The sequence below is a fragment of the Tasmannia lanceolata genome, unplaced genomic scaffold (assembly GCF_043159265.1).
Source record: "Tasmannia lanceolata isolate RefF3 unplaced genomic scaffold, GAP_Taslan_0.1 ptg000020l, whole genome shotgun sequence".
Lineage (NCBI taxonomy): Eukaryota > Viridiplantae > Streptophyta > Magnoliopsida > Canellales > Winteraceae > Tasmannia > Tasmannia lanceolata.
In genome coordinates this window covers 9,962,742-9,971,027 of record NW_027518697.1, presented here as the reverse complement: position 1 = coordinate 9,971,027, position 8,286 = coordinate 9,962,742, and the positions used below count along the sequence as shown (strand labels likewise).

General features: G+C 41.4%; 1 pseudogene; it reads left to right on the top strand.

The window, feature by feature from the left end:
* The first annotated feature begins 1,189 nt into the window (after positions 1-1,189).
* On the top strand, positions 1,190-6,342 carry LOC143854648 (pentatricopeptide repeat-containing protein ELI1, chloroplastic pseudogene; annotated as a pseudogene).
* Positions 6,343-8,286: the final 1,944 nt, after the last annotated feature.

The window sequence follows — 8,286 nt, the reverse complement described above, 5'->3', positions numbered from 1 at the left end:
AGGTAGAATCAAGGCCACACAGGGGCCGACACCTGTCCCGGGGCAGGTAATTCAACCACCCCAGAGCTCTCGCTATAAATAGCCTTCACTCATGCTAAGGAAGGGATTGAATCCCCAAGAGTGAGAGTCCCTAAAATTGCCTTCTCCTTTTCTGTGCCCATTACTGACTTGACTGTTGAAGCGCCCGTTCGGAGCATGACTCCGGGTTAGTCTTCTGATCGGTTGCTCCCTTGCGCAGGTCATAGTTAGTTAGCCAGCTCGAACTACTAGGATTCGCCAGATCAGCTCTTTCGTCGCTGCCTCATCTGTTACCAATTTTGGGCCTAACACACCCCATCATTTTTAGGGATTTGCTAGGGACCATCGTAGAAGGCATTTCACAGAAAGACTTTTGCATGAGAGAGAAGCCACAAAGGCTCACTTTCGTTTTATTCGTTTAATTAATCTGACGTTGCTTCTCTCTCGTGCAACAACCCTTCTGCGAAATGCCTTCTGCGATGGTCCCTAGCAAATCCCTCATTTTTACTCTCTCTCTCTCATATAGGTTTTTCATTTCGGATCCTAAATTCTTCAAAGGGAAATGATATCTGCACTAAGGTGTTTGAGTGTTTCGATAAACAAGCGCTCCACTTGTTTGTCGTGTAGTATTTAAAAGGATTTCAGAGGATATTACGGTTCTCAAAAAGCTCTTTAAACCCTTTAAATACTACATGACAAACAAGTGGAGCCCATGTTTATGGCGCAGATATCATTTCCCTTCTTCAAAATATCCACATGAACATCTATCCTATTCGAGGAATGCTAAAATCAAGGGCATCCTTGCAAAAAAAGGTTGAGAGGGCACCCCCATTGGCTTCACATGGCCAAAGTACACTTAATACCAATGTTTTAAAAATGCAGATGTGGGTCAAAATGTGTCCAAGAAAAATCCTTCTTGACTCGGCACAAATGCGGCTAAAAACACTGTTGACGTGAGTACTCGGTTAACACAATCATAGCTCGGGAGAGTCAAAGTTGTTTTTTATTCACTGTATAGTGCCAAACACGGAACGGAACACAGTTGCAAAACTCAAAACGCGACCAAGGAGAAAGGGAGTCGACTCAGGGAGTCCATAGAGTACACGATGATGCGGGGGAGTTTTAAAACTATGCTTAAATGCTCAAGAGTATTAGAACTATGCTTAAACACTCTTTGACATGAGTTTTAAAACATGTTGTATACAACATTACAACCTATACTCTCCTTCGGAGTATCTAGATGAAGGCAGGAGGCAACTCGCCCAACCTCCAAAAGAACCTCTACACTCTTCTTAAGCTCTCCTCCACCACCCACCATCTTAAGCAAATTCACTGTCGTCTTATACTCTTTCACCTCCACCAAGACCAATTCCTCCTCACCCATCTCATCTCCGCCCTCACCCACCCCTTCCAAGCAATCAATTATGCCTTTTCCATCTTCACCCAAACCCACAACCCCACCACCTACTTATTCAATGCAATGCTCCAAGCATTCTCACAATCAACAATCTTCCAATCCAATGCCTTCTCTCTCTACCTTCTCCACATTCGAAACAGCCAATCAAACGACCCAACAACCAGACCCAACCGTTTTACATTCCCTCCATTGCTCAAGGCCTGTACCGTGGCCTTTTCTTCGAAGGAACCCATACGAGAAATTCATTCTCATGTCACCAAGTTTGGTACTTATTCAGATGTGTATGTGGGAGCCACTTTGTTGGATTCATACTCGAAAATGGGCGGGATTGAGTCTGCACGCAGGGTGTTTGATGAAATGCCTTTGAGAAATGTGGTAGCGTGGAACTCGATGATTTCGGGTTTGGCTAGGTTTGGGGACATGGGTTTGGCGAGGAAGCTGTTTGAGGCGATGCCTGAAAAGAATGTGGTCTCTTGGACCAGTATGATCTCTGGTTACACGCAGAATGGGTACTTTGACAAGACCCTGGAGTTGTTTGAGGAAATGGGTTCGGCCGGGGTTAAGCCTAATGACGTTACTCTGGTAAGCATTCTCTCGGCTTGCGCTAATTTGGGTGCTCTTGGTCTTGGGAAAAGGATACATTTTTTATTGGAGGACAATGGTTATGGATTGGATTTGTTTATTGGCAGTGCACTTATAGATATGTATTCTAAATGCGGTATGGTAGAAGATGCTCTCCTTGTGTTTGATAGAATGCCTGAGAGAAATGTGGTTGCTTGCAGTTCAATGATTTTGGGATTAGCGATGAACGGGAGAGGAATGGAGGCGTTGAGGATATTTGAAGATATGAGAATGCGAGGTTTGATACCAAACGAGATTACCTTCGTGGGTGTGTTATGTGCTTGTTGTCATGCTGGTTTGGTGGATAGGGGGCGTGACTATTTTCGTTGCATGAGTCAAGAGTACTCTGTGATTCCCAAGGTTCAACACTATGCTTGTATGGTTGATCTCCTTGGCCGGGCTGGCCGACTTGGTGAGGCTTATCGATTCGTAATGGAGATGCCTATCAAGCCTGATGTTGTTGTTTGGGGTGCCTTGCTTGGTGCGTGTAGGATCCATCATGAGTTTGTACTAGGAAAATATGCTGCACACCAAATTCTAGAACTAGACCCACAACATTCTGGTGGTTTTGTATTTCTATCCAATGTGTATGCTAGAGACGGCGATTGGGATGGCGTGAAAATGGTGAGACGTATGATAAAGGCTTCGGGGATGAAGAGAACAGCTGGGAAAAGTTGGATAGAAGTGAATAATATTGTCCATCAATTTTTTGCAGGGGATAAATCTCATCCTCAAACCAATAGGATTTATGCAATGCTGGATGAGTTGGCTAAACTATTTGAGCTTGAAGGCTATTTTCCCTATACACAATCCATATTATGTGATGTAGAGCAAGAAGAGAAGGAGCAATCACTGTATGTTCATAGTGAGAAAATAGCAATTGCCTTTGGGTTGATCAGTATTCCTCCAGGAACCTGTATTAGAATCATAAAAAATCTTCGAGTTTGTGATGATTGCCACTCTGCTATAAAGCTCATCTCAAAGATTATGAGAAGAGATATAATATTAAGAGATAGCAATCGCTTTCACCATATTACGGGAGGGATATGTTCTTGCAAAGACTATTGGTAGTGAGAAAAGACAAATAACCATTGAAATATGTTCTCCTAATATGGTAAATTCTTCTCATGATCCACATTGGCACCATTGTGCTCAAGAGTTAGTTCAGAGTCCATGAACAAGATCAGACATTAGAGCGGATTTACTGGTTTGATGAAACCCTGTCTTCTAAATTTTTTATTACAACACACAGAGGACTTAGGATCTCTTGCCTATGATATGGTGTGCGATGTTGTGAAAGCAAAAAGTTTGCAATACCATCAATGACTTTGGATCTAGAGGCACTCTCTTACATGTGGAGATTTTCTGTGGGAGGTAAGTTATTATACAGTCATATGGTGCACTAGCTAATCTGAGTGTGATAGGCTTGATGTATTTATGCATCACATCTCCTTGTATCATTTGATCCACTCTATTTTAATGATTGGTTATTGGCTTATAGTATCCTGGTAAGAAGGCATGTTTTATGGAGGATTTAAGGATGAACTATGCAGGACCAAAGCTTGGGTGTTTATAACATGCCTATCTTTGCCTGATCCATGAATTTAATTCTAATAGTTGTTGACTTGTTGGCACGATTCTTTGGAAGGATCCATGTATTACCACTTGGCACCTCCATGGACAGCGGTTTTAGGTAAATCAACTGGATTGACCATCCAAAAAGAAGGCAATTTATGCTTGCCAAGCGGTGCATCTTTGCATGGATGCAGAAGAAATGGTCAACCACATCTTTCATTGTTCATTGGAGAGAAGAGTTTCGACTGCTGTGCTTATATGGTTTGGTATTTTGTGGGCATTTCCTTTGTCTGATAGGGATCTTCTTGATGCATGGAATTGTCGTCAACTAGGGGACAAGGGCAAGGTGCTCTAGCAAATGGTACCCTTTGCTGTGGCAATGGTATTTGGCGAAAAGGAGCATCCATTCCGGAAGCGCGTTCTAAGGATTAAGATTCTCATGGTAGATTGGGCTCTCTCTAGGAAGGAGTTTCAGGGCACAGGGACCCAGGACTTTTTTAGATGTTCGAAGGAAATCATTGGAACAAGAGGATTGAAGGAAAATGAAGAGACATGATGGAAGCCAACCCATCCTCAAGTGATAAAACTGAATGTTGATGCCTCTTCCTTGGGAAATTGAGCCTGATGGGTATTGTTAGTATTTATTGATGATCGAGGTAAGGTGGTGTTGGCCTTTTCCATACCAATTTGCATAGCAGACTCAAACGAGGCAGAGATCAAAATGCGTCTTATGGGTATCCGGCTGTTTAGAAAAGACTTTATGGAAATCTTTGACTGGAAGGAGAGTCCAAGAATGTCAATGGCTGGGCTAAAGTGGAGGATAGCGGTCCTTGGCGCTTTGGAAATAAGATTATGGAAATCATTTGGGGCCGTTTGGATACGCGGATTTTAGAATCCAGGTTTTTAGTTTGAAAACAGTGTAAAAGAGGGTTCATGATCAAGCTGCTGTATGCTGCCCTGACAGCGTTTCTTGGATTTTAAGCGAGAAATTCATGTTTTAAAAATCTCTCCTGCATCCTGAGATTTCTAAAACCTGGAAATATGGGAGGATCTGCTACTCTCTTGCTAATGGAAAGAAGGGCAAGAAGTAAAAAACGACGGCTGGTCTGCTTCTTCTCTGGTCTTTTAGCTACAATTTTGAAGAAATCCTGGATTCTAAAATCCGTGTATCCAAACGGCCCCTTAGGAATCAATAAGAGTAAGGACTTTTCCGGAAGTGAGTTTTACTTCCACCTATCCTTTTCCAAAAGTGAATTCTACTTCTAATTTATCATCAGTCATTTTATAATACACACGCATACACTACTACTGCACTCATACACACGCACTCAAACACTCATACACACGCACTCAAATCCCACACACACACACACACACATGCAATCACACACACACGCACGCACAAATACACACAGACACTCTCTCTCACACACACACACAGAGTGAGAGAGTGAGATTCAGAGGCATACAGAGAGAGAGAGAGAGATTCAAAGGCATACACACACACACACACAGAGAGAGAGAGAGAGAGAGAGAGAGAGAGAGAGAGAGAGAGAGAGAGAGAGATACTCACACACACACACACACACACACACACACACACTACACACGCAGGCACACACATACAAACACATTCTACACACACTAGTACACACGGAAACACACTCATGTAATCACACACAAATACACTTTTTTTAGTTGATAAGCTGGGATTGAACCTTCAAGCTCTGAGATGGAGAACAAAGCCTGAACTACTTGAGCTAGAGGCTCACTCCCCCTCCCCCCCGGCCAACCACCACTCATACGCCCGTGTGCCCTCAGAGGCACAAATACAAGCTCACATACACATTCACAAGCCCGAGCGCACAAACACACTCATAGACACAAACACAAAGAGGCGCTAATACTCGAACACACACAGACTCAACGACCCAAACACACACTTATGTGCGCGCGCACGCACACTCATCCATACACTTTTTTCGGTGGGCATAGTCATTCTATGTTTATGCATGTGTGAGTAGACTGTGTATAAATGACTGTGAGTATGCACACTCATCCATACACACACAGTTTGCACACACATACACACACATACACACTCTACACACACTCACTACACACGTACAGACAGACACAGAGACGCATCACACACACACTGACAAACTTCTTTGGTCCAGCATTCTCTGATAGGTATTTCACCTCCAATGCCCTCCAAAGTGTGCTCGTTGATTCCATATTGTGATCAGATGTCGAAAAGATTGTGGGACATGGCGTTGAAGATATGGCCTTTGCACAAGTAATCATGTTGCTCCAACTTCATCCGTGCATGAGCCTCCGCGATGGTTTATTCGTCACGCTCTACTGGCTTTGGTGTGGTAAGAATATTGGCTACCTTGAGAATAGTGATAATGAATTGAACCTTCTTTTGCCATCTCTTGAATTTTACTGTACTGAAGCACTCAAGTTTGACAAAGTTTTGAGTCATTTACTTGACTAATTGAAGCACCATGAAGATCTCTATGGATTTTGGAAAAAATGAAGGTGAAGATGGTGAACAATCAGTGAAAAAATAGAGACGAGATGCTTCAAGGCGTGTTACAAATGTCGATGTAGCCTTCCTTGAGACAATATTCCCCCCCACTAATTGTTAAATTAATGTGCACAGGATAATCATGAATTTTCCTCCAAGGTACAGTGAAGCTCGGTAGAAAATCCACCTATGCCTGTTGATGTAATCATGGTTTTAAATTTCGACGGAAATCCGAATGGGGACCGAAACCAAAATTTGCCGAAATTCATTATTTCGTCATTTACCAAATTTTGGCTGAAATTTCCGGTAATTTCAGTCTGAAATTTCGATTATGTGCCTTTTTTAATTAAAAAAAAGTGTTCCAAAATTTCGGCCGGAATTTCAGAATTTCGGCCCATAATTTCGGAACCAAATTTCGGATTTTGTCGAAATTTTGGTTTTCGGTGGGGTCCGAAACGGTTACCGAAACTGAAATTTTAAACCATGGATGTAATGCACATACGGCAACAAACCCTAAACACCTTGGATTTTGCAAGTCTTTGAGATCCTGATTTTTGTTTCTGGAGAATAATAGTAAACCAGAGTTAAATGACAAAATTGATGGTAAAGAAGGCTTAGAAAGGCTTTAAGAAAATGTAGAAGTACTTTGAAATTTCTAAATTTAGAAGTATCCACGTGGAAATCCGTATGATGTCACAAATGGTGAGTTTCTAGTTTTTTTTATAGACCTACGTGTGGTTAGAGTAGGCTAAAATCTTACCGTTTGATCGCGTCCAATCACGACATTACGGTCCAGATTCTCTGGCCATGACTGTTGGTTAGTATATAGTGCTGGTCCGCCCCGTAATGATCATTTGATCATTGGATCGCGTCCGATAACCAACCTGTGGTCCGGGTCAGGATTCAATAGTTGGTAGTTGGTACACAATACTAGTTGCGGTTTTGCAGTGTTAATCTCACTCGATCGAGCACCAACCGTTACCATGCTATCCTATGCTCCAGATCACACCCAATCGACACTGATTGTTGGGGCTCATCTAAGTGTGATCTCGTGGTCCAAATCGCAACCGCACGAGTGCGAAGTACAAAGTGTGCCAAAAAGTGCCACTAATGCCCTACTGGAAGCACATGAGCGTGTTGCACCATAAAATCTTTGAAGTTTAACACAGAGGGAAAAGTTGAGGCATACTTAATAACCCATTTTCTACTCTACTCACTTTCCAATATGGGACTAAACTTTTGTCTTCTCACATGAACATTTCACCTCTTTTCAAATGCTCGGATTTTCCAAAATAAAAACCTTTTCAGTATCAAAGTCATTTTCAAAACTCTTTCATTTTGAAAATCTCAAACAAATTCCTACAATGATATGTATTTCTCTTCGCTGCCAATGGAATAATCCATAGAAAAAAAATATGTGATTTTAAGCATCACCTAAGCGAGGCTTTATATGCATATACTCTATGATGCCTATGATCTTCGAAATCAGCAGGCCAACTGCTCTATTTTCTCTTCCATATTCTCATATTATTTTGAAACGTTGAACAAAATAATCAGAGAAATACTACCCCTCCTAAAAGAAATATTTTCCAGGGGGACGTATCAACAACCATTTCTATACAATTTGAAGAAATCTATGATAGAAGCATAAACTCAATTCATCGAAGGAGATTTTGAATTCTATTCTATATTTTAAATACATGCCCTAAGGGCCCGTTTGGATACCCCTTGGATTTGGATTTGGAGGTGAATTTAGATTTCCAAAATCCATGGATTTGAAATCAAGAATTTTAAAATTCACAAATTTATAAATAATGTCGTTTGGATGACCACATATAGATTTGGATTTCAAATCTAAATTATTATTTTTTTGTTTGGATGCTCTTTGGGATTTGAATTTGAAATCTAGCAAAACCAAAAAGCCATAAAATACTTGATATAGGGCTATTTCAGCCATTTTCCATGATCCAGGGGTATTCTAGTCATTTTACCAATATGGGGCTGTTTTGATCATTTTTTACGTTAGAAGGGTGTTTTAGTCATTTTCCATGACTAAGGGTATTTGGTCATTTTGCATGACCCGGGGGTATTCTAGTCATTTTACCTAATATGGCATATTTTT